The 24,291-nt window shown below is 41.2% G+C and overlaps 2 non-coding genes across 2 annotated transcripts; one reads left to right on the top strand and one right to left on the bottom strand.

Annotated features, from left to right (window-relative positions):
• Positions 1-20,881: 20,881 nt before the first annotated feature.
• LOC114816674 lies at positions 20,882-21,019 on the bottom strand. The gene has a single exon (XR_003764476.1). It is a non-coding gene; the product is annotated as a small nucleolar RNA SNORA7 (small nucleolar RNA).
• Positions 21,020-21,842: 823 nt separating this feature from the next.
• Positions 21,843-21,980, top strand: LOC114817019. The gene has a single exon (XR_003764859.1). It is a non-coding gene; the product is annotated as a small nucleolar RNA SNORA7 (small nucleolar RNA).
• The last annotated feature ends 2,311 nt before the right edge of the window (positions 21,981-24,291 follow it).

The following is a 24,291-nucleotide window of genomic DNA, read 5'->3' as shown; positions in this document are numbered from 1 at the left end:
CTTGTAGGCAAAGATAGTGTCTATCAACTCTAAAGTATTGTACTGCCCCAAGTGTTTAGTTCAGTGCTCTCTGCACAATGCAAGTACTCAATAAATCCCATCTCTTAAAAATTCCATACAGGTAGAGGAAACAATCCCTGCACTTAAGGTACTACTTTGATAAGTACAACAGAAGCAAAGACATTTTTTCCTCTCTTAAGAAGTTTATGAGTTTATGATCTAATTTTCACCCCAATTATCCCGGGCCCTTCTTTTCTTTCTCTTTTTTCTCTTTGCTCCCCCTTGCTCTTCTGCCTTTCTCCCTCCCTCCCCCCCCCCCCATCTCTCTCTCTTTCTCGTGTTGATTTTCAAATTGGCAAGCTTTAAACGTTATGGGAAGAAACTGTTCAGATATTGCACTGAAAGCTCTAACAGAACAGATGTGGTTATAAGGGATAAGGTTTTCCACATACAAGATTTCAAAGCCAATCTAATATAACTTTTTAGCAATAAATAGGACCAATCTGAAATACTTAAGAGAAGCATTTTCAGGCTACCTATGGTTATCGATAGCACTCTTTGAATAGTAGCCAGTCTTTGTCTTCAACCACAGTTTAATGTAAATAACCCCTTCTTCCCTTCTTGAAATGATTGTAGTTTTATAAACACGAAAGTTCGAGAGCATATGCTATCTTTAAACTTCTATCCTCCTCGGTTAATACATGTATGTCTACAAGTCCTCTGCATTGTTCTTGAAACAAGCTTCCCTTACTAACACTTTCCTCCCACTTTTGAACTCTCCATGTTTTATGGTCTTCCAGGGAGTAAGGACTTTGCCTGCCTGAATAGATCCTAAGGCTAAACTGACAGCATTTCCCAATGCATAACAGATGCATTAGTGTATCGCAAGATGAATCCATTATGGATTCGGGCCCTCACATTCCTGAAGATGCAAAGGTTTGAGGCCCATAAAAACATAATAATAATAACGATAATAATAATAATATTGTTGGTATTTGTTAAGTTCTGACTATGTGCCAATCACTGTTCTAAGTAATGGGGTAGGTACAGGGTAATCAGGTTGTCCCACTTGAGGCTCATAGTCTTAATCCCCATTTACAGATAAGGTAACTGAGGCACCAAGAACTCAAGTGACTTGCCCAAAGTCATACAGCTGACAGGTGGTAGAGCCAGGATTAGAACCCGTGACCTCTGACTCCTAAGCCCGTACTCTTTCCACTGAGCCATGCTGACACGAGATAGGAGCAGTGATAACAGTGAGGGAATGAAGGAAAATTTTAATGATGAAAACATTGTGCCAGGTTACAGAATTTTTCCCACCCCTTCATCCTTGAGGTTCAGATGAAAAAGTTCCATATCTAGGTTCTTGTCCTGGCTTGAATAAATACTTTGATATGACCACTGACTTCAGTATACTTAATCAGTTCTCTCCCAACTACTTGCTCCTTTCCCACTACAAGCCAGCCCACAAATGTCACTCATTCTAACACCAAGCTACTCACTGTACTTTGCTTTCATCTTTTCACCATCAACCTCTTGCTCATGATCTCCCAACTGCCTGGACCTCCCACTCCCTTCACATCCAAAAAACCACTATCCTCTCCATTGTCAAAGCCCTCCTAAAATAACCTCTCCCCCAGGAAGCCTTCCTTGGTTAATCTTTCATCATTCCACCTTATTTTCCTTATTTCCTTCCCTGTTGCATCACCTATGGAGTTGATTATGAGCCCCTAAGCACTTAGGCACCTCCCTACCCCTCCCACCTCCACCCCAAATCACAGCACTACGTACATGTCTGTATACATAACTGCCTTTTAAGTTATAAGCTTCTTGTAGGTGGGCATTGAGTTTACCAACTCTGGTCTCCCAAGTGTTTAGTGCAGTGCTCAGAAAAAAGTAACTGTTGAATAAATGCTAAATGTTGCTCTACCCTGAATGGCTTTACTTTGGATATGTTTTCCATTAGACTTACATACTATGAATTAGGATCCATTCCAGAACTTCTGGAAAAGTAATATGGCATTTCTTTACCTACTATGTACTGTAATGATACATGCAAATACTAATGTTTAATCATTATTAAAGTAAATCAAAGTATAACATAACATTCAGTAAATTAGAAGTTGTAATATAATAATGAGTCTGTGGGAGGCTACAGAAGTAAAAGAACCTTGTTCTGCTGACCGGGTTCATGATTTCCAACTTTAGTGAAAAATTTGGCATTTCAGCTTTAAGCCTCCTTAAATATCCTCCTTAGATATCATTGACTATCTCTTCTGAAAACCAATGCATGTTTTCAGAACAGATGAAGAAGCCATGATTTCTATACCACCAGCTCAGAGTTGGTGATTAAGGAGTCACCAACATTTAGCTGGTGATGTAGAGATGATGACTTCATCTTTTTTGGCATCTTCCAGTGATGCATTAGGTTGTCAAATTTCAGTGAAATCCTTGGGTAACAATTCCTTAGAATAAGTTGCAATTAAATCATTGGCATATGAAGTACTCATTTGTAAATTGTTGTCCCCAGTTCAACAACTTCTTTATGTGTTCAGAGTTCTCTTTGATGCCTTGAAAATCTGACTCAAACTGTAGGCCAGTGGTCCTCCAAATTCCACTGATCACCAGTCTATCAGTGGTACTTACTGAGTGCTTACCATGTGCAGACCTCTATATTAAGTGCTTGGGAAAGTACAATTCAATCGAGTTGGTAGACATGACCCCTGCCTGCAGTTGTTAATTACTTACTCTCAGAACAGGTGGGATATATTTGGAAAGAATATTCCTGGACACTGGGTTGGGTTGATTGCCGATCATCAGGGAAGTTGGTCTTTTGTGCATGATAAGGGATAAAACAATAGAGGTGGCATCAATGAGTGATTGCACTGTGGAGTAAACTTTAAAACAATATCAGCCGTACCCCTGTGTTATAGGTATTGTCGTATATTTGCCACGTGGGCTATACCTCTACTGAATATGACAGTCTATATATGCATGTAAGTAAATAGGATCAATCAATTCATGATATTTATTGAGTGCTTCCTGTGTCCAGAGCTCTGTTCTAAGTACTTAGGAGTATACAATACGAGTCAGGAGACGAAATTCCCTACCTTTCAGGAGTTTACAGTCTTGATGATTAAAGTCCTCTTCAATTACATGCCCATGTAGGAATGTTATTACGAATAAGTGCTCTGAGGTGGAAAAGTAGTTCCTGTTCAGGAGCAATTCCAATATGTTTTCTAAATCAGTATGCTCCTCTCCTTCCAGATGAATATACTCCTGCTGAGAAGGCGCTCAATAAATGCCTTTGATTAACTGATCCTTCACTCAAAATACATGTGCCATGTCAGTACAAAAGCTCCTTGAAAACATATGTTCACTGTAGAGGAACAAGCTGAAAAACCATTTGAAGTGACTCAAAAAAATGTATAGCTGTCAATAAATCTTTGTTTTACATTCAAATTTGTCCTATATCTAAGGAAAGAACATAGGCTGTAAAGACACAGTCAATAAGATTAAATAAATTCATAACCTGCTAACAATATGTGCAAGCAAACAAAAAGTCCCATGGACTGTAATGAGAATCCTGGGAAAAAGGTCCTGACATCATGACAACATTGTACCAAACTCGACCCAAATCGGGAATGCTTCATCCCTGGAAATGAATGGAGGAAAATGCCTTAGAAATATCTCTTGTCCTAATGTACCTTTTATTTGTAATATTGGAGATACAAACTGCTTACACATAAAATTTGCCTTTCAAAAAGACATTCTGGATATCATTAGTACAATAGTTAACCTCAGTGGGGGTGAGCATTCTATTCCATTTCATTCTCATCCATGCCTGTGTGGATGAGTGCTTACCATGTGCAGATCTCTATACTAAGTGCTTGGGAAAGTACAATTCAATCGAGTTGGTAGACATGACCCCTGCCTGCAGTTGTTAATTACTTACTCTCAGAACAGGTGGGATATATTTGGAAAGAATATTCCTGGACACTGGGTTGGGTTGATTCCCGATCATCAGGGAAGTGATCCCTGATATGATCATCCCGATCATAAGAGCACGGGCTTAGGAGTCAGAGGTCATGGATTCTAATCCCAGCTCCACCACTTGTCAGCTGTGTGACCTTGGGCAAGTCACTTAACTTCTCGATTCCTCAGTTACCTCATTCACTTCTTCATTCAAGAAGGGCAGCAGAAAACAAAACTTGGAAGGTTCAATCCCTGCAGGATAAGTAATGAAGCACTAATTGTCATCTTTGTTTTTCAGAGGAGATAACTGGAGGTCAGAAATCAATCTATTAATTAGTCATATTTATTGAGCACTTACTGTGGGCAGAGCATTGTAGTAAGCACCTGGGAGAGTACAATATAACAATAAAATGACACATTCTCAGCCCACTAGGAACAAGTTAAGCAACTCTGTTCTGGTTGAACAGGAAGGCATCATGCAGGTTTAAACAAAGCTCTGTTTTTCCAAACTCCCACTGGTAATCACCAATCTTTTTTTTTTTTTAGGTATTTGATAAGCATTTACTATGTGCAAGGCATTATACCAAGTGCTAGGGTATACACCTGCTAATTAGGTTGGATGTTGTCCCTGGGGCTCAGGATCTTAATCTCCATTTTACAGATGAAGTAACTAAGGCAGAAAAAAGTGAATTGATTGACCAAGGTCACACAGCAGACAAATTTTGCAGCTGTAAGATCATTCTAACTCCCGGGCCCATGCATTAACCTTTTAACGCCAGGCCATGCTGCTTCAATGGCAGCGGATGGAAGGTAAATCTGCTAACAGATGAATGGTTCTGAGAAGCAGCGTGGCTCAGTGGAAAGAGCACGGGCTTAGGAGTCAGAGGTCATGGATTCTAATCCCGGCTCTGCCACTTGTCAGCTGTGTGACCTTGGGCAAGTCACTTAACTTCTCGATTCCTCAGTTACCTCGTCTGTAAAATGGGTATTAAGATTGTGAGCCTCACGTGGGACAACCTGATTACCCTGTATCTACCCGTGCTTAGAACAGTGCTCAGCACATAGTAAGCACTTAACAAATACCAAAATTATCATTATTATTATTATTATTATTATTATTATTATTAACTTGAGTGCTTACAGTTTGCAGAGTTCTCTACTAAGCATTTGAGAAAGTACAAGACTATCTGTAAACATATTCCTTGCCCACAAGGAGCTTAAAGTGTAGAGGTAGATGATGCCCACTTGCTTGCTTATCATGAGTGAAAAGCATTTATCAATGACCTTGAAGCCTAGTCACAAGTGTGAGTGCCCTCTCTTTTCATTCCAACTCTTTTTAGTGCTACCTTAGTTGGAGACTGAAAAACAAGGACAGGGAATATCAGGGATTCTCCATAAGTGTAAAGGATATAGCTGGCAAAAGCTCCATTGCATCTCTATCTATAACTCTGGCATTTAGAGTTGAAAGTCAAACATTTCCCATCTGCTATACGTTACTTATGATGATTTCTCTAATTACCTACAACGGAATTGCTGTCAATGATTAAAGGTAATAGGCAATAATAACTTGGCATCATCATTACCACCATTATTATTAGCTCATTGATTGCAATAATTTCTAAAATTACCCATCAGAATAAAATATGTTTAGCACCTGGTTGTCTTTTTAGGAACATCTGTTCTAAATGTGTGATGTGGGTAGAATTGAAAGTGTCTTGTTCCAAAAGGAAAGCAAATAACCCTAACTTTGGGAGCCCGGCCTGGTACAAGTTTATTGGGATATGATGAGAGGAGTAAATAATGATCAATCTCTAGTTAATGCTCGACTTTCAGAGCTGTCAAAAAGAAAGAAAAAAATCAAACGTGCAACATATCTTCCAATTATAGTTCTCACATTCCTTCCTTCAGCAAACTCACTTAGCATTTATTTGGAAAGATCAGCAGCTTCTGAGATGTTTTTCTTATGGTAAAGGCCATGCCTATCCTAGCTGAGTAAACTCATTCATTCAGTCATATTTATTGAGCACTTACTGTGGGCAGAGCACTGAACTAAGCACTTGGGAGAATACAATAAAACAATAAACAGACACATTCCCTGCCCACAACGGGCTTACTGTCTCCTGCGACAGAAGACAGGCATTAAAATAAATTACAAACAGGGGAAATTGCTAAGTAGGATACCTTGACACATACTTCAACAAAACTATTAGGTGTGGTCTCTCTAAAATCTCCCTTGCTCTGATTCAGTCCCTTCCTCCTTCTGCCCTCCTCCACTCAACTTAGACTCTTATCAACTTTCGCAGCAATATCTTGAAATTACCCACCTTCCCTCACCATACCTCACTGATTTCCTACTATAACCCAATCCACACACTTCACTTCCCTAACGCCAACCTTCTCTCTGTTACCTCAATCATTTCTGATTCAATACAGGCTCCTTGCCAACATCCTTGCCACCTTCACAATATCGCCAAGATCTGCCCTTTCCTCTCCATCCAAACTGCTATTGTACTGGTACAAGCTCTCATAATATCCCAACTGGATTATTGTGTCAGCCTCCTCTCAGATTTTCCTTCCTCCTGTCTCTCCCCACTCCAGTCTATTCTTCATTCCACTGCCCAGATAATCTTCCTACAGAAATGCTCTGGGCATGTCACTCCTCTCCTCAAAAACCTCCAGTGGTTGCCTATCAACCTTCGCAAGAAACAAAAGCTCCTCACTCTTGGCTTCAAAGCTCTCCATCACCTTGCCCCCTCCTACCTTACCTACCTCTCTCCTTCTACTGCCCACCCCATACACTCCACTCTTCTGCCGCTTACCTCCTCATGGTCCCCCATTCACGCCTATCCTGCCATCGACCCCTGCCCCCCATCCTACCGCTATCCTGGAATGCCCTTCCTCCTCACATCCACCAAACTAACTCTCTTCCCCTCTTCAGAGCCCTACTGAGAGCTCACCTCCTCCAGGAGACCTTCCCAGACTGAGACCCCTTTCCCTCTGTTCCTCCTCCCTTGCCCTCCCACCTCACCCTCTGCTCTTCCCCCTTCCCCTCCCCTCAGCACTGTGTTCATTTGTATATATTATTAATTACCCTATTTATTTTGCTAATAAGACATATATATATTTCCTTGATTCTATTTATCTTGATGATGTTGTCTTGTTTTGTTTTGTTCTGTTTTGCTTTGCTGTCTGTCTCCCCTGTTTAGACTGTGAGCCCCTCACTGGGCAGGGATTGTCTCTTTCTGTTGTCGAATTGTACATTCCAAGCTCTTAGTACAGCGCTCTGCATATAGTAAATGCTCAATATCTACTATTGAATGAATGAATCCTCCCTCTGGCCTGAACTCCCTCCCCCTTCACATGTAACAATCCATCACTCTTTCTGTCTTCAAAACTCCTAAAATCACATCTCCACCAAGAGGCCTTCCCTGACCAAGCCTTCATTTCTCCTAACTGCTCTCCCCTCTGCATTGCCTAAGTACTTGACTGTGGACACTTGAAGGACTTTGATACCCAACCCAGCCCCACAGCACTTATGTACATTTGATTCTGCTACTATTTCCCCTATTTGTAACTTATTTTAATGTCTCTCTCCCCCTAAAGTCTGAAAGCTCCCTGAGGGCAGGAATCATGTCTAACAACAATATTTTATTGTGCTTCTCCAAGTTCTTAATACTCTGTTCTGCACCCATTAAGCATTCAATGAATTCCATTGATAGATTGATTAATTGATATGAAAAGAGAAAATATCAGATTGGGATCAGGGTTAGTATTTGTTCATTAGCAAAAGACTGGATGGTTGGGGGTGAGAAGATTAAAGCACTAGAATCCTGTGAGGTGATGAAGAAGTACTATTCTGAATAAGTTTGCATTCATCCAGATTTTACACTAAAGGGAGTAGACATCCACTCCAAAGCCAAATTTTGACTTCTTAGTCCACCACAATTTTCTTTCAAAGGCTTCTGAAAGTCTATACAAAAACAAACAAAAAGCTTTCTTGTAAACATAGTTTTGGTGCATCTTTGGTGATTTGGGGCCTTTAATTATTGGTAATAATCTGTTTTCAATTAGACAAAAAGTGAAGGAGTTGGATATGTGGAACTCTCCAAATCTATCTTGAAATTTTGTGCATAGATCTGTCTTCTCAAGACTCTTATTCACTAACATTATTTCTACATCTATGCCATGCTGGCATATATGCTAATTTTCCATGTGACTTTCCCAATCGAATTTACAGAAACCCAAGGATTTGTGAGTCTCTTGGGCTAAACAGCCTGGGAATCAGGTATGAGACTCCAGGGAATTGAATCGTGCATGGCACCCTGCCCCTTTCATAGCTGCAGAGTGTTCCTGCACAATATCATGGTTCAGGAAGGAGTTGGCTCTGTTTTTACTGTATCATTAAATTTATATGGCACTGTGGTAAAACACTTAGTTTAGTATTGGTAAGTCAAAGGCGCAAATCCTCATGCATAATTTTTTAAACTCCCCTTCTTGGTACCACACAAATGTGCCCCAGCTGGTAGAGGAAAACTGAATCAGACTCTGAGAGTGCTGTCATGAAAAAGGGCAAACTTCTCAATTGATTGGAATGCACTGTGGAAGCAGCATGGCCTAGTAGATAGGAAATGGATGGACCTGAGAATCGGGAGAAATGGATTCTGGTCCCAGCTCCACCATTTGCTTGCTGTGGGATCTCGGACAAGTCACTTAACCTATTTGCACCTCTCTTTTTTCATCTGTAAAATGTGGATGAAATACCTTCCATCTTAGACAGGGAATTCAGTTTGTGACAGGGAATGTGTCCAATCTGATTATCTTGTATTTACTCCAGCACTGAGCACGGTGCTTAGCCCCCGAAAATCCATAATAAATACCAACATCTTTATCATCCACAATCTTTAAGATAACTGGCTGTTAATGTTGCTTTTGCCTATTCATGATGTTTCATCCAGAAAATTCTACTGATCAGTACAAAAGGGGAGAGAACTATGACTGAAGAATAGTATAATTGACATTGTTTTATACCTGGGCTGTTCTTGAAAAAGTGAGTTGTGTGATGAAGCTATCTATGCTCTGAGACTGTATCCTTTGAATGCTTGGTATTCTCCCAACCCTCAGCCCCACAGCACTTATGTACATATCCATAATTGATTTACATCAATGTCTGTCTCCCCTGATAGACTGTAAGCTCATTGTGGGCAGGGAGCAGATCTACCAACTCTAATCTCTTTGGGGAAAAAAAGAGTGGGAGAATGCCTTTGTGTTTCAATGATAGAAACCCTTCTAACAGCAATGTTAAAAGCATCATATCAGAAAAATGAAAGGATTGTTTTTAATTGATTTTCCAAAAGATAACTTATCTCTGAATTTGTGTGCACAGCATACTATGATAACATCACATACAACACTTTGTGAATGATCATCTGGAGAACGCTTCTCCACTAAAACGTTGCCACCTCTTGATCAAAAGACACCTTGTCTCTGAGACCCCCAATTTCCCCCTCATTAATGAATTACTTGTGGTATTTGTTTAGCACCTACTATGTGCCAAGCACTGTTCTGAGCACTGGGTTAGATACAGGATTACCAGGTGAGACACAGTCCCTGTTTCACAAAGGGGTCACATCATATGTAAAGCATCATTTCTATCCTGTGCTACACAGGACCCTACTAGCATCATCTTAGAAATGGGTAGAGAAACACAAAGAGCTGTTGCCTCAGCTATCATTGTGGGAATTAAGTTCCTTCCTTCTTTGTCAGGGACTGTGTCTCCATCTTTATGAAATCTCAAACCACACCCTTAAGCAGTTGTTTTTTCTCACTTTCCATCTGGAGTGGACCTACTACTAATAACAATTGTAGGATTTGTTAAGTGCTTCCTATGTGCCAAATATTGAGGTGGATGAAATGCAACCAGAGCAGACACAGTCCCTATTCCATGGAGCTCAGAGGGATAATAATGATCACAATAATTTTGGTATTTGTTAAGCACTTACTATGTGCCAAGCACTGTTCTTAGTAGTTAGGGTACTTAGAAGGTAATCAGGTTGTCCCACGTGGGACTCACAGTCTTAATCCCTATTTTCCAGATGAAGTAACTGAGGCACAGAGAGGTTAAGATTTTTGCCCAAGGTCACACAGCATACAAGTGGCAGAGCTCTGACTCCTGCCACGTTCTCTGACTCCCAAGCGCGTGATCTTTCCACTAAGCCACACAGCTTCTCTAGCTGCTTCTCTAGATGAAGACAGGTATTTAATTTCCATTGGATAGATAACGGAATTCAAGCCCAGAGAAGTTAATGACTTGCCCAAGATCACAAAGTAGGCAAGTGGAGATCTGAGCTTATAACCCAGGCCTCCCAACTCCCAGTCCTGTGCTCTTTCACTAGGCCACACTACTCCTCAGGAACCTGCTGCTGTGGAGCTTTTCTACAGTCCACTACTATAGCAAAGTGTTTGAGGAGATGTTCTGTCCTCCCTGTTTGTGTGTGCTCCATTTCCGCCCACCATTCAGTAATTACTTGGGTATCCTGTCATCATACATGTGTCCTGCCAACAAAACTAGGTTGTGATGAACACTGTCAAAGTGAGGGGGCTCTGGTTTTGTTCCAAAACGTCATTATTTGGCATTGGGCCCTACTGTTTGAAGTTCAGTGTCATTTGTGACTGATGATGGTCAAAATATTCAAGAAGTAGGTTATTCTTTCTGTGGTAGGTCTCGCCCATTGAAAATCAATCAATCAGTCAATCAATGGTATTTACTGACCTACCATGTACAGACCATTGTACTGGGTGTTTAGAAGAATACAGTCAAGTAGATAGGCATGAATCCTGCCCTCAGAGATCACATATAATTGTGGGAGAAATAGTCACGGAAATGCATTACAGGTAGAAAGAAGATAAGTGGATATTTACGTGAGTGTGTAAGTAACAGGATATGTAGCAATCAATCAAGGAAACATATTTATTGAGCACTTACTGTGAGCAGAGCACTCTACTAAGTGCTTAGGAGAGAACAATACAACATAGTTGGTAGATGCAACCCCTGAGCCCAAGGAGCTTACATTCTAGATGGGGGTCAGACATTAAATAAATTATGGATTTGTCTTGTCTTATGCCATCGAGTCATTTCCAAACCATAGCAACACCAAGGACACATCTTTCCCAGAATATCCCGGTCTCCATTTGCAATTATTCTGGTAATGTATCCATAGAGTTTTCTTGGTAAAAATGCAGAAGTGGTTTACCATTGCCTCTTTCCACGCAGTAAACTTGAGTCTCTGCCCTCTACTCTCTCCCGTGCCTCTGCTGCCCAGCACAGGTGAGTTATGACTTTTAGCAGATTTCCTTCCACTCTCTAGCCACTGCCCAAGCTAGGAATAGAATGGCTAGGCCTCAGCTTGATCCTCCCATAGCTGAGACTGGTAGCATACTAGAGACTCTCCAGCTGCAACCCTGAGAGGAAATTATGGATACAGAGGGTTTAAGTACAAAAGTGCTAAGGTATATGGCAATATAAAAAATTGTGACCATTAAGTTTGGCCAAAAGGCTAGGGTAGTGGTAGCTGATGGAATGAAACCAAGAGGGAAAGGTAAATTAATAAGGAGAAGGTCTCCTGGAGATGTATGGACTAAAGAGGGTAAAGACTGGAGTCAGAGAATCAGTGAAGAGGGCTGATGCAGTTAACCAGCCAGGATTTGCAATTATTTGGACCAGCATGGTTCCAGTGGAACCTGGAAGTGTTGTCATATCCATGAGAGATATCTTGGATTCAAAGTTTAGTTTGAGATTGTAGTGGAGGTGAGAAGTCAGAGTCAGCAAGGTAGATTTAAAAATTATCTGCCTAGAGGTGGTAGTTAAATCCATGGGAGTAATAGATGAATGGCCCAAGGAAGTGAGGGTAATGAAAAGAGATAGGGGAATGTGAAACAAAGCCTAAGAGATACCCACAGCTACGCAGTGGAAGGCAAAGGAAGAATGGGGTTAAAAGAGAGATAAAAGGAGAATCAGAAGAGAATTGTGGTGGACCATCAATCAATCAATCAATCATATTAATTGAGTGCTTAATTATGTGCAGAGCACTGTCCTAAGTGTTTGGGGAATGTTTTTTTTTCCAGGATAAGGATGTGGTCCGCCATATCGAAACCCCTCGCCTCTACTCAACTACTCAATCGTTGCACTCCGTGAGAAGGAACATGGCTCAGTGGAAAGAGCAAGGGCTTAGGAGTCAGAGGTCATGGGTTCTAATCCCGGCTTTACCACCTGTTAGCTAGGTGACTTTGAGCAAGTCACATAACTTCTCGGTGCCTCAATGACCTCATCTGTAAATATGGGGATTAAGACTGTGAACCTCACGTGGGACAACCTCATTGTCCTGTATCTATCCCAGTGCTTAGAACAGTGCTCAGCACATAGTAAGCACTTAACAAATACCAACATTATTATTATTGTCATTATTATTATCAAGGATTAGAGCTATAAGATCTGACAAGGAGGAGGCCATAGGTAATCTTGTAGAGAATGGTTTCACTGGAATGAAGAGGATGGAAATTAGATTGTAGAGGGTCATAAAGGGAGTTGAGAGGTCAAGTGGAGACAGGGGATGCACACAACCTGTTTGAAGAGTAGACAGGATTGGAATCAGGAAGATGGGACAATAGCTTGAAGGTACAGTCAGTGGCATCTATGTCATTTTTTTTAGTACTGGGGACAAATATGCATATTTGAAAGCAATCAACCATATTTAATGAGTGCTTACTGTTTACAGAATACTGTACAGTTCTCTAAACCGCAGGCTCATCTGCTAGGCTGGAAACTCACTGTGGGTAGGGAACGTGTATTTTATATTGTTGTGTTGTACTCCCTCAAGAGCTTAGTACACTGCCTTGCCCAAAGTAAGCGCTCAGTAAATGTGATTGGCTGATTGTCATGGCCAGGGAATGTATCTACCAATTCTGTTATATTGAATTCTCCTAAGCACTTAGAACAATGCTGGGCACTCAGTAAGCACTCAACAAATATGATTGATTGACTGATTGATTGTACTAAGGTCTTGGGAGAGCACAATACAATTGGAAGACATGATTCCTATGCACAAAAGACTAGGCTAAAGTTGTTTTAGACAGGGAGAAGGAATGATCAGACCCAGGAAGAAGGAGTAAATTTTGAAAAATGAGAGGGAGACCTCTTCTTGCACTATTTCTGGGAAGCATGGAAGAGTGGATTTGTAGACAGGGACTTGAGGAGGTTAGGGGAACATTTTGTGTAGCTCCTGCCTGAGAGTTTTAATTTTGTTAAGAAAATATTTGTCAAAGTTATCAAGGGCAAGAGAGTGGGAACTGAAGGTACTTCAAGAAAGAATTCAAGATCTGGAATGATTTGTAGGGGCAATGGGCATAGGAATGGCATAGTGGATAGAGAATGGTTTTGGGAGTCAGATGGTAATGGGTTCTAATTTTGACTCCATCACTTGTCTGCTGTGTGACCTTGGGCAAGTCACTTGACTTCTCTGGGCCTCTGTTATCTCATCTAAAAATGGGGATTGAGACTGTGAGCCCTAAAAGGGACAGGGACTGTGTCCAAACTGATTTTATTGTATTTAACCCAGAACTTACTACAGTGCCTTGCACATAGTAAGTGCTTAACAAATACCATCATTGTTATTGTTATCATTATTATTAATAATAATCAATAAGGGAGGAGTAGTAATGTTGCTGATGCAAAGAGGGGGCAGAATAATCGGTCAATCAATGGTGTTTATTGAATGCTTACTCTGTGCAGAGCACTGTCACAATAATAATTATGGTATTTGTTAAGTGTGTACTATGTGCCAAGCACTGTTCTAAGTGCGGACTAATCATTTGGGAAAGTACAATGCAATGTATTTGATCAACATGTTTCCTGCCCACAAGTAGAGCAGCAGCACTGTGTAGGTGAGAGAGCTCATGTCTGGGAATCAGAAGGACCTGGGTTCTAATTTCACTCCGCCACTTTGTCTGCTGTGTGATCTCAGGCAAGTCACTTCACTTCACTGTGCCTTGGTTACCTAATCCGTAAAATGGCGATCAAAATGGTGAGCCCCATGTGGGACAGGGACTGTGTCCAACTTGATTAGTTTGTATCTATCCCACCACTTAGTACAGTGCCTGGAACAAAGTAAGTGCTTAACAAAGTTAAAGGTTAAGCTAAAAGTTAAGTTCCAGGGCTTAGAACAGTGCCCAGCACTTAGAACAGTGCTTGGCACATAATAAGCATTTAACAAATACCATTATTATTAAATACCATGAAAAAAGGATCTTGCAGACTTAAGGGGACTATAGCATTTGAGGATGAATTTAGAGTGGCTAAAATTAGCCTGGTGTCCATGTTTGCACCAGCAGCACTCTGTAGTAGGGGTGCAGAAGCAGAAGAAGAGTACTACAGAGGTGATCCAGGATGAGAGTTAGGGGGTTGCTATTGATGAATATTAATAATAATCATGGTATTTGTTAAATTTTTACTATGTGTCAAGCACTGTCCTAAGTGCTGGCACTGTTCTAGTGACAGAGGCAATGGAAGGGAATTAGGTTTGGCAGAGAGGAAGGCCTTGAAGGAGTATATATGAGAGTCAAGGGAGAGAAGTTTAGAGAGGAAGTCAAAGTGGGGCAAGATGGCCTAAGATAAGTGGAAGGAGGTCTAAAAAATGGAGATGTCTATAGGATGAGAGAACAGATGTGCAGAGAGATTTATCGGTGAAATGGTATGTCAGGCGGTTTTGGTTGGGCATATTTCAGAGTTAGAAATGCTCCATTGACTAAAGACAATATTCCAACTTCAGCACCTATGTATAGATGTAGATGGTATTCACTCATTTATTCATATATTGCATTCTTCCACATTTTTCCTACAACTCTTAAGAAGCATATCTTTCCTCCTGCTTCCATTTTCTGTAAACAATTTTACAGCCTGTCTCTCCACTAAATTGTAAGTTCCTTTAATACAGGAAATGTGTCTTTTGATTCTATTGCACTTTCCCAATTTCAGCCTTGCTATTCGTCCTGTGGAAAGCACAATTTTCTGGGAATTAGAAGACCTGTGTTCTAATCTTAGATATAGAAACAACATTTTGCTTGCCAGAGCAGTGACATTAGGGCTCAGCTTTTCTGCTTGATTAACTCACTGCCACCTGAAATGCCCAAAAAGATCCCAAAAAATATCAAGCTGACATGAGTGGCAAAAACCAGTCCCTATCAAGGTAACCTACGTGCCTTATCTCAGCACCTAATGATAATGAAGATGATAATGGGATTTGTTAAGCACTTACTATGTGCCCCACTGTTCTAAGCTCTGGGGTAGATACAAGATAATCAGAAGAGATACAGACCCTGTCCCAGATGGAGCTCACTGTTTAAGGGGGAGGGAGACCAGGAGACCTGAACAATGTTACTTCGCTTGGCTTTTAATAGATCCTTCGTTAAGAAACCTTGCATGCATTTTACAATATGCTGCATCACTGCCCACCTACTCCAGACCTAAGCCTGTGGCACTCTGTGCCACTGGAACAACACAGTTGATGTGGACGAAAGAGCGAGAGTGGCACTATGCAAACCACTGTCACTATAATCACTCCTAGGCATGTGCTCTCAGTCCTGAAATCTCAGGAATCTCCTCTCAGTGAGAAACTCCATCATGATCATTCTCTCAAGTGCTTAATTCAGTAGGTGCTGAATCAATCATCAATCACTGGTATTTATTGACTGTTGACTGTGTACAGAGCACTGTACTGAGCACTTGGTTAGGTACGGTGCAAAAGAGTTGCTAGCCTAGTTCACTGCTCACAACAAGCTTACAGTCTAGCGGGAGAGAAAGGCATTAATATAAATATACAAATTACAGATATGTCCATAACTGCTGTGGGTGAAGTGAACACCAAGTGCTCAAAGTGTACAGATCTAAGGGTGCAGTTGATGCAGAAGGGAAAGGGAGAAGGAGAAAAAGGGTTGGATCAGGGAAGGTGTGGATTGGAGAAGTTGTGACCTTCATAAGGCTTTGAAAGTGGGGAGAGTGATGGTCTGGTGTATTTGAAGGAGGAGGTAGTTTCAGGCCAGAGGGAAGATGTGGGAAAGGGGTTGGCGGTGAGATAGATGAGATGGAGCCAGCGTGAATAAGCTGATACTAGAGGCCCGACATGTGTGGACTGAGCTGTAGTAGGAGATCAGTGTGGCAAGGTAGGAGGGGATGAGCTGATTGAGTGCTTTAAATACTATTAACTGATTGGTTGAAAAACTAAGGGACCACTGAAGGCCCAAAGCATAACAGTAGTTTGTTTTTGAATTACTGACTTTCTTCATTACCAATGGTCTGATGTAACTGCTGGAAAAAGTGCTTCACTTCTTCTAATCCCAGTAATTCAGTTCTCATTTCACCATAATCCTAGGACAGGGACAAGGGACAATTGTTTAGATTCAGGACAGAGCCAAACCACCCATCTTGAGCTGATAACTGATTCACCGATACAGCAGAATGCATCTGAATCACTCAAGCATTCCTTGAGCATTTTCCTCTAAAAATCTGATTGTGATTTTCTAAAATAAGTAAATCAGAGATCATGACTGTTGCAATTCTTGCTGCCCCAAGGGAAAAGTGTGGTTTATAATCATCTAAAATGGTAAATTTGGGAAGAGTTTACCCTGAGTCTGGATATTGTTTATTCCTGAAACCCTTCATTTGCCTTGGAGAAATGGAGAATCTGGAAGGTCTCTGATTCAGAGAAAGTCAGCAAAATAGAGAGATGTTCCTTTGGTTTGGGACTTTGCTGTATCCTCTAAAGAATAAAGCTGCCATTCAATAAGCCAATCATAGCGAAGCAAGCAGCATGTAGGCTATCACCACCTTGCCCATTTTCCCAGATTTTTTGGCATCTGGAATGTAAATTGGATTTTTAAAATGAGAATAATTTTGTTTCATCCAACATTCATCCTTTAGCTTCTCAGCATCATTGAGGTGTGGCTTCTCGAACTTATCTTTTCACTGGATTTATGCTACTGCTCTAAGCCAATTTAGTAATCAGTCATCTTCTTGTCCTGAAAATACTGAGCAGTGAATGAAGCACTGACTCTTTTTTTCCTTAGCCATTTTATATTTCACTGAACCAAACACTGTTCTCAACCCAGGGAGAAAGGTTTACTTTCCTAGATTGTGCTGATAATCATTGATTTACATTCATCACTGCTCCACTGAGGATTCACCAGGCTAGTCAGTCAATCCTATTTACTGAGCTCTTACCACGTGCAGAACACTATATTAAGCACTTGGGAGAGTATAATATAACGTCACATATAATAGTCACCTTCCCCTAGCCCTAAAGCATTCGGAGCTGGTTTGGGTGTTTATTCCTATTTATCAAAAAATGGCTCCCCAGAAACTGCAACAAATGCTCTAGGCATGAAGTTACCCACTGTGGGAAATACTCATTCCACTGGTGTTACAAAGCATTTCCATCTAGTATCTGTATGCTTGGAGAAAACAGAAAACATCTTGTATTAAACTCTGAATCTGCATGTGTAACTGCAAAGCATAAACCACAAGATCAAGCCACATCCCCTTGCTTTTTCAACTCTTGTTGCATGTGAAATTTTTTCTCCTACTTAGTTCAACCCTTTCAGATTTAACAGCATTCAGAAGAAGACTGCAAATCCGCTAGTAATAACAAAGAAACAATGACTACATTTTCCTCACGGTTTACAGCTTTTTAATATCCATGTTAACCCCTGGTGGTCAGTTAGACACTTGGGAAAAGCATTAACATTTAGAATTTGTTCTATACATTCTTTTCCCTCTCAACTGTTGAAGGCTAAACAATGCTTATCTGATTGGCAAGAGATCAGAAAATTGCTGTACTGTATTTTCATGGACACATTGTGCAAAGGATGCTTTAGGTGATCCCTCAAAGATATTCACACACATAAATTCAGTATCAGTATCAGCAACAAAATCTTCAATCTGAAAGAATGCTCTCCTACTACTTTATATGGTGCATACACTGCTCGTTTGTGGTTGGCTTTTAATGGTATTTGTTAAGTGCTTACTAGATCTCAGGCACTGTACTAAATGCTGAGGTTGAGCCAAGCTAATCAGGTTGGATGCAGTACATGTCCCACAAAGGGCTAACCACTGTAATCCCCATTTTACAGATGAGGCGACTGAGGCACAGAGAAGTTAAATGAGTTGCCCAATGTAACACATCAGACAAGTGGTAGAGCTGAGATTAGCACCCAGGTCCTCTGACTCCTAGGCCCATGATCTTAAACTAGCTAACAGCGCTTCTCTTTGCTTGCACCTAATAATAACTTAGTAGTCTGTAAACATTTTTTCAGCTCATAAAATACCTTATTTCTAGGGAGCAAACTTTACGTGCCAAGTTAGTTAATTACAATAACAATTGTAATGTTTGTGAAAGCAAACTATTTCCCAGGCACTGTACTAAGCACTAGGGTAGACACGAGTTAATCGAGTTGAACACAGTCCCTGTCACACACAGGGCTCACAGTCTAAGTAGGAGGGAGAAAAGGCATTGTATCCCCATTTTACAGATGAGGAACCTGAGGCTATGGAAGTTGTGATTTACCCAAGGTCACACAAAAGGCAAGTCGCAGAACTAAAACTAGAACCTAGATCCTTTGACTACCAGGATTGTTCTCTTTCCCCTGGGCTATGGTCCTTCTCCAGTTGGACTTCCTAACATATTATTGCAATGTATTATCTCTCTGCAGAAGAGAGAACAGTGTTGTGGAATCAAAGACAGCTTTTGAGCCCAGTCCAGCAAATTTTGGGAGCTACAATCATTCAGAAAAAAAGATGAGAAAAATAAATATAACAGAAAAAAAAATTTACATTAATAGCACAAGGCATCTATACATTATTTTTCAGTTGAATTCTACAAAATATGAGCATGTATATGTTAACAAAGTAGGAAGTTAAAAGTATTGACTGAGTGTCTCTAGAATTGAACTCAACCTAGCCTGCACACTTTGTTCCTCTAATGCCAACCTACTAACTGTACCTCAGTCTTTTCTATGTCACCACTGACCTCACACCCATATCCTGCCTCTGCCCTGGAAAGCCCTCACTTTTCATGTTTGATGAACAACTTCTCTCCCCATTTTCAAAATCTTAGTAAGGGCGTATCTCCGTCAAGAGGCCTTCCCTGACTAAGCCCTCATTTCCTTTTCTCCCTCTCCCTCTGCGTTACCCTGACATGCTCCCTTTATTCACCACTTCTCCAGATCCCCAGCACTTATTCATATATCCATAATTTATGTATCTATATTTAATATATTTATATTAATGTCTATCTCCCCACCTAGACTGTAAGCTCATTGTGAGCAGGGAATATGTCTGTTATACGTTGCTCCATACTCTCCCAAATACTTAGTACAGTCCTCTGCACGTGGTAAATGTTCAATAAATACTATTGAAAATACTAGTGAATGATTGATTGATTGTACTAGATGCTCAAGAGAGTACAACAAAGGTAAGAGGTGATGTGTCCAAAGTACCTTATGTGATCATAGCAGCCCTTAGGTAAGCTTACTTCAGAAGTGACATAGTCATAAATGCCCTGGCCAAAGATTTGATTTCAGAAAAGTCTTTTTAATGCCCTTAGCTATTAATCAATCAAAGGTATTTCTTGAGTGCTTACAGTGTGTAGAGCACTGTACTGAATGCTTGAGAGAGTACAATCCAATATAGTTATAAATATGTTCCCAATCACAAGGAGATTATAGTCTATAGAGGGAGACGCATTAAAATGAATTATGGATATGTGCACAAGTGCTGGGCGCTGATGATGGGGTGAATATCTAGTATTAAAGGATAGATCCAAGTGATGCAGAAAGGATGTGGCATGGAGGAAATGAGGGTTAACTCGGGGAAAGCTTCTTAGCAGAGATGTGATTTGAAGGTGGGGAGAGGTGTGGTCTGTCATCTATGAAGAGTAGGGAATTCCAGAGCAAAGGAGGACGTGGGCAAGAGGTCGAAAGTGAGATAGATGAGACTAAAGTATAGTGAAGAGGTTGGCATTAGAAGAGTGAAGTGTGAAGGATGGGTTCTAGTAGGAAATCCATGAGGTAAGATATAAGGGCAAGAGCTGATTGAGTGCTATAAAGCTGATGGTAAGGAGTTTGATGCTATGAAAGATGAGCTACAAATGGAGGTTCTTGAAGACAGAACTTATTTTGGAAAAATGATCTCGACAGCAGAATGAAGTAAAGATTGAAGTGGAGAGAGACAGGAGGCAGAGAGGTCAGTGAGGAGACTCATGCAGTAATTGAAGCAGGAAATTATAAGTGCTTGGATCAGTATAGTAGCAGTTTGGATGGAGAGGAAGGGATAGATTTTATTGAACTTGTGAAGGTAGAACTGACGATTTGTTAACACTGAATATGTGGGTTGAATAAGAGAGATGATTTGACAATAACAGCAACAGCAATCAATACATCAATCGATAGTACTCACTGGCACTTACTATGTGCAAAGCACTGTACTAAGCATTTGGGAAAGCACAGTACAACAGAATTAGCAGACATAGTCCCTGCCCAAAACTTTATTAACAAAAAGGATAAACACTGCCAATGTCTTAGTTTTGTGCCATGTTGCCCTGCTCGGTCCTCCCGGATTCCTTCTCAGTAGCTTTGTCTTGTCTTATCTTATGCTGTTGAGTCGTCTCTGACCCATAGTGACACCATGAACACATTTCTCCCAGAACGCCCCACCTCCATCTGCAATCATTCTGGTAGTATATCCATAGAGTTTTCTTGGTAAAAATATGGAAGTGTTTTACCACTGCCTCCTTCCACGCAGTAAACTTGAGTCTCCACCCTTGACTTCTCCCAAGCCACTCCTGTCCAGCACAGGTGATTTTTGATTTGTTGCAGATTGCCTTCCACTTGCTAGGCCCTGCCCAAGCTAGGAATGGAATGGATATGGCTCTGCTTGACTGTCCCTCCCATAGTCGAGCCTGGTAGAGTATTGGATACTCTTCAGGTGCAACCCTGAGAGAGGAGTCGCTCTGTAGCAGACAGGAAACTACATGACGGGTGGCTCCCCTTGGTTTCTGGTTTCAACAGCCACTCACCCCTGTGTCCCCAGCACTCCTTGAAAAATTCTGCACTGGCAATTTTACCCCAGTATAATTTGAACTGTATGTCTATCACACTGAACTGTAATGTAGTCAACGAGCTTGACAACAATGACTTGTGATTTTTGAGTGCTTTTTATATTCAGACCACTTTACTAAATGTGTATGAAAATAAGACTGCATAGGAGAGTGACTTGTGGTATCTGTTAAGCCCTTACTGTATGATGGGCTCTATAGTAAGCACTAGGGTAGATACAGGATAATCTGGTGCCACGTATTCACAGAGTAAGAAGGAGAGGGAACAGATATTGAATACCCATTTTGCAGATGAGGGAACTGAAGCACAGAGAAGCTAAGTGACTTGCCCAAGGTCACGTCGAAGGTATTGAAGCTGGGATTAAAACCCAAAGCTTCTGACTCCCAGGCTCATGCTCTTTCCACTAAGATGTGCTATTATACAATATAATTGGTAGACACATTCCCTGTTCACAAGGAGCTTCTGACTCCCAGGCTCATGCTCTTTCCACTAAGCTGTGCTATTATACAACATAATTGGTAGACACATTCCCTGTTCACAAGGAGTTTACAGTCTATAAAGGCTAGAGTATCAGAAGCATTGGGCAGGCATGCTGAGCCCAGATATCATTAGGTGGGATTATAAGACATTGTTGTAATATGTTGACCAAAAGTAAAGAACATCCATTATGATAAAAATAAATTGCTATTTTATTGGATAGTATTATAGTTACCCTCTCAGGGTCACACCTGGAGAGTTTCCAGTACTCTACCAGTCTTGACTATAGGAGGGAGAGTCAAGCAGAGGCCTGTCCATTCCATTCCTAGCTTGGGCAGTGGCTAGTGAGTGAAAGGCAATCTACCACAAGTCAAATCTCACCTGTGCTGGGCAGCAGCGGCATGGAGAGAGTTGAGGGGAGAGACTCGTTAACTGAGTGGAAGGAGGCAATGGTAAACCGCTTCTGCATTTTTACCAAGAAAATTCTATGGATACACTAACTACCAGAATGAATGCAGATGGAAGTGGTATTCTGGGAGAGATGAGTCCATGGCATCTCTATGGGTCGGACACGACTCAACAGCATAAGACAACAACAACAATTATTACTACATGTTTAGATTCCTGATTGGTCACGCACTAACATAATTTGCATGCTTTAACTGCATGGCTCTATAACCAACTACATACCCACTAATCTTTCCTTCTTCACTCATTCTAGAATGCTGCCTTCCCAAAAATCTATTCATCAAGTCAGAAATCCCTACTGAAAAGTGAAGGATTCTTCTCTTGTTCCCTTGTCTCTCTTTCTCTTGTTAATTTTGATATTTTTTCATTAGTGAGAACAATATGAGTAATAAATCATCACCTGAAAAGTCATATTCTTATAAATTCATTTTAGGAAACATTGTAGTAGTAATAGTAATAGCATTTATTGAATGCCCACTGAGAACAATGCACTATACCAACCCGCTTGCTAAGACCAAAACAAGCAAGTGACACATTCTCTGCACCCCCAGGAGCTTAGCTTCTAATGAGAGACAGATTTAAATGTAGTTATAGAACAATCAAAATAAACAATTCAGTGATATTTCTCGAGTGCTTACTGGTATGCAGAGCATTTACTAAGCACTTGGGAAAATACAATACAACAGAGCTGGCAGACACTAACCCTGCTTAACAAAGAGGTCACAGTCTACAGGGGGAGAAAGATATTAAAATAGATTAGGGTTAAGGGAAATAGTAGAATATGAGAATATCAACATAAGTACTATGGGGCTCGAATTGTATGACAATTGAAGAAGTGAATATGCATAAATGCCAAAGATAAAGGTAAATATTGAGATGCATTAGAGATGATTCATTGTGGGCAGGGAACTTATCTATCAACTCTATTAATTGTTCTCTCCCAAGCACTTAACACAGTGCTCTGCACACAACACCCAATAATTGATTGATGGCTTTATATTATTTGAGATGGTAGGAATTATTCAGGAAAGACATACTGGAGGAGGTGGGCTTTCAGGAAGGTTTGAATACGGGCCAGCCTGTGGACTGTCAGATATGAAAAGGAAAAGAGTTCCAAGCTGCGAGATCAGAGTGAGTGAGAGGACATAGATGGGAAAGGCAAGAGCAGGAGTATCTGTTCTTTGTCATATGTTCCTCCATCTATTTCAGTTACTGTATTTACACTTGTTTCCTCTGCTTCAATGAACATGAATGAATAGAAGAAGAGTGATTTAATACATTTACCAGCCTCTCTCCACCCAAGAATTACTACACGTCTATAAACACTTAGACAATCTGTAAATATGAGCTAAAATTAGTTGTGTCCAAAAAGCCAATAAGCATATCAGATGTTTATAAATACAGGCAATCTCCACCCTGGGGAGTAGCAAGAGTAATCCTGGGTGTGTCATTTCTACCCCTGCCCCATCGCCGACACCTCGTCATTTAAGGTGTCAGTTTCAGGGAGCAAATTTGTCCCCCCACCGATCATTTCTACTGGGTGTCACTGGTCCCTTTTGTATTTCTTCCCGCCTTCAGGACATCTCTGTTTCTAGTGGCTCAGTGGAAAGAGCACGGGCTTTGGAGTCCGAGGTCATGGGTTTGAATCCCTGCTCTGTCACTTGTCAGCTGTGTGACTGTGAGCAAGTCACTTAACTTCTCTGTGCCTCAGTTCCTTCGTCTGTAAAATGGGGATTAAGTCTGTGAGCCCCTCGTGGGACAACCTGATCACCCTGTATCTCCCCCAGTGCTTAGAACAGTGCTCTGCACATAGTAAGCGCTTAACTACTAGCGAAGTAAGGGAAGTAAGGGAAGTAGGGAAGTAAGGGAACTTACTAGGGAAGTAAGCTCTCTTCCCACTCTCGACGATCAGGTCTCCACTCTCTCCAGCGGAGGCCTCTCCTTCTCCCACTCCCCCAGACTCACCGGTAAGGGAGGAGGCGTCGGCTTCCTCCTCTCGCCCCGTTGCCGCTTCCGCACTATCCCTCCTCCCCCCTCCCTCTCCTTCCCCTCCTTCGAAGCCCATATCATTCACCTCTACCACCCACTCCAGTTACTTGTCGCCGTCATCTACCGCCCTCCCGGTCCCACCTCCGACTTCTTCAACCACCTTGACCCCTTTCTCACCTTCCTTCTCTCCTTCTCTCTGCCCACTCTGATCCTTGGAGACTTCAA

The sequence above is a fragment of the Ornithorhynchus anatinus genome, chromosome 1, assembly GCF_004115215.2.
Source record: "Ornithorhynchus anatinus isolate Pmale09 chromosome 1, mOrnAna1.pri.v4, whole genome shotgun sequence".
Lineage (NCBI taxonomy): Eukaryota > Metazoa > Chordata > Mammalia > Monotremata > Ornithorhynchidae > Ornithorhynchus > Ornithorhynchus anatinus.
The sequence above is the reverse complement of the archived record's forward strand: the minus strand, read 5'-3'. Positions and strand labels throughout refer to the sequence as shown.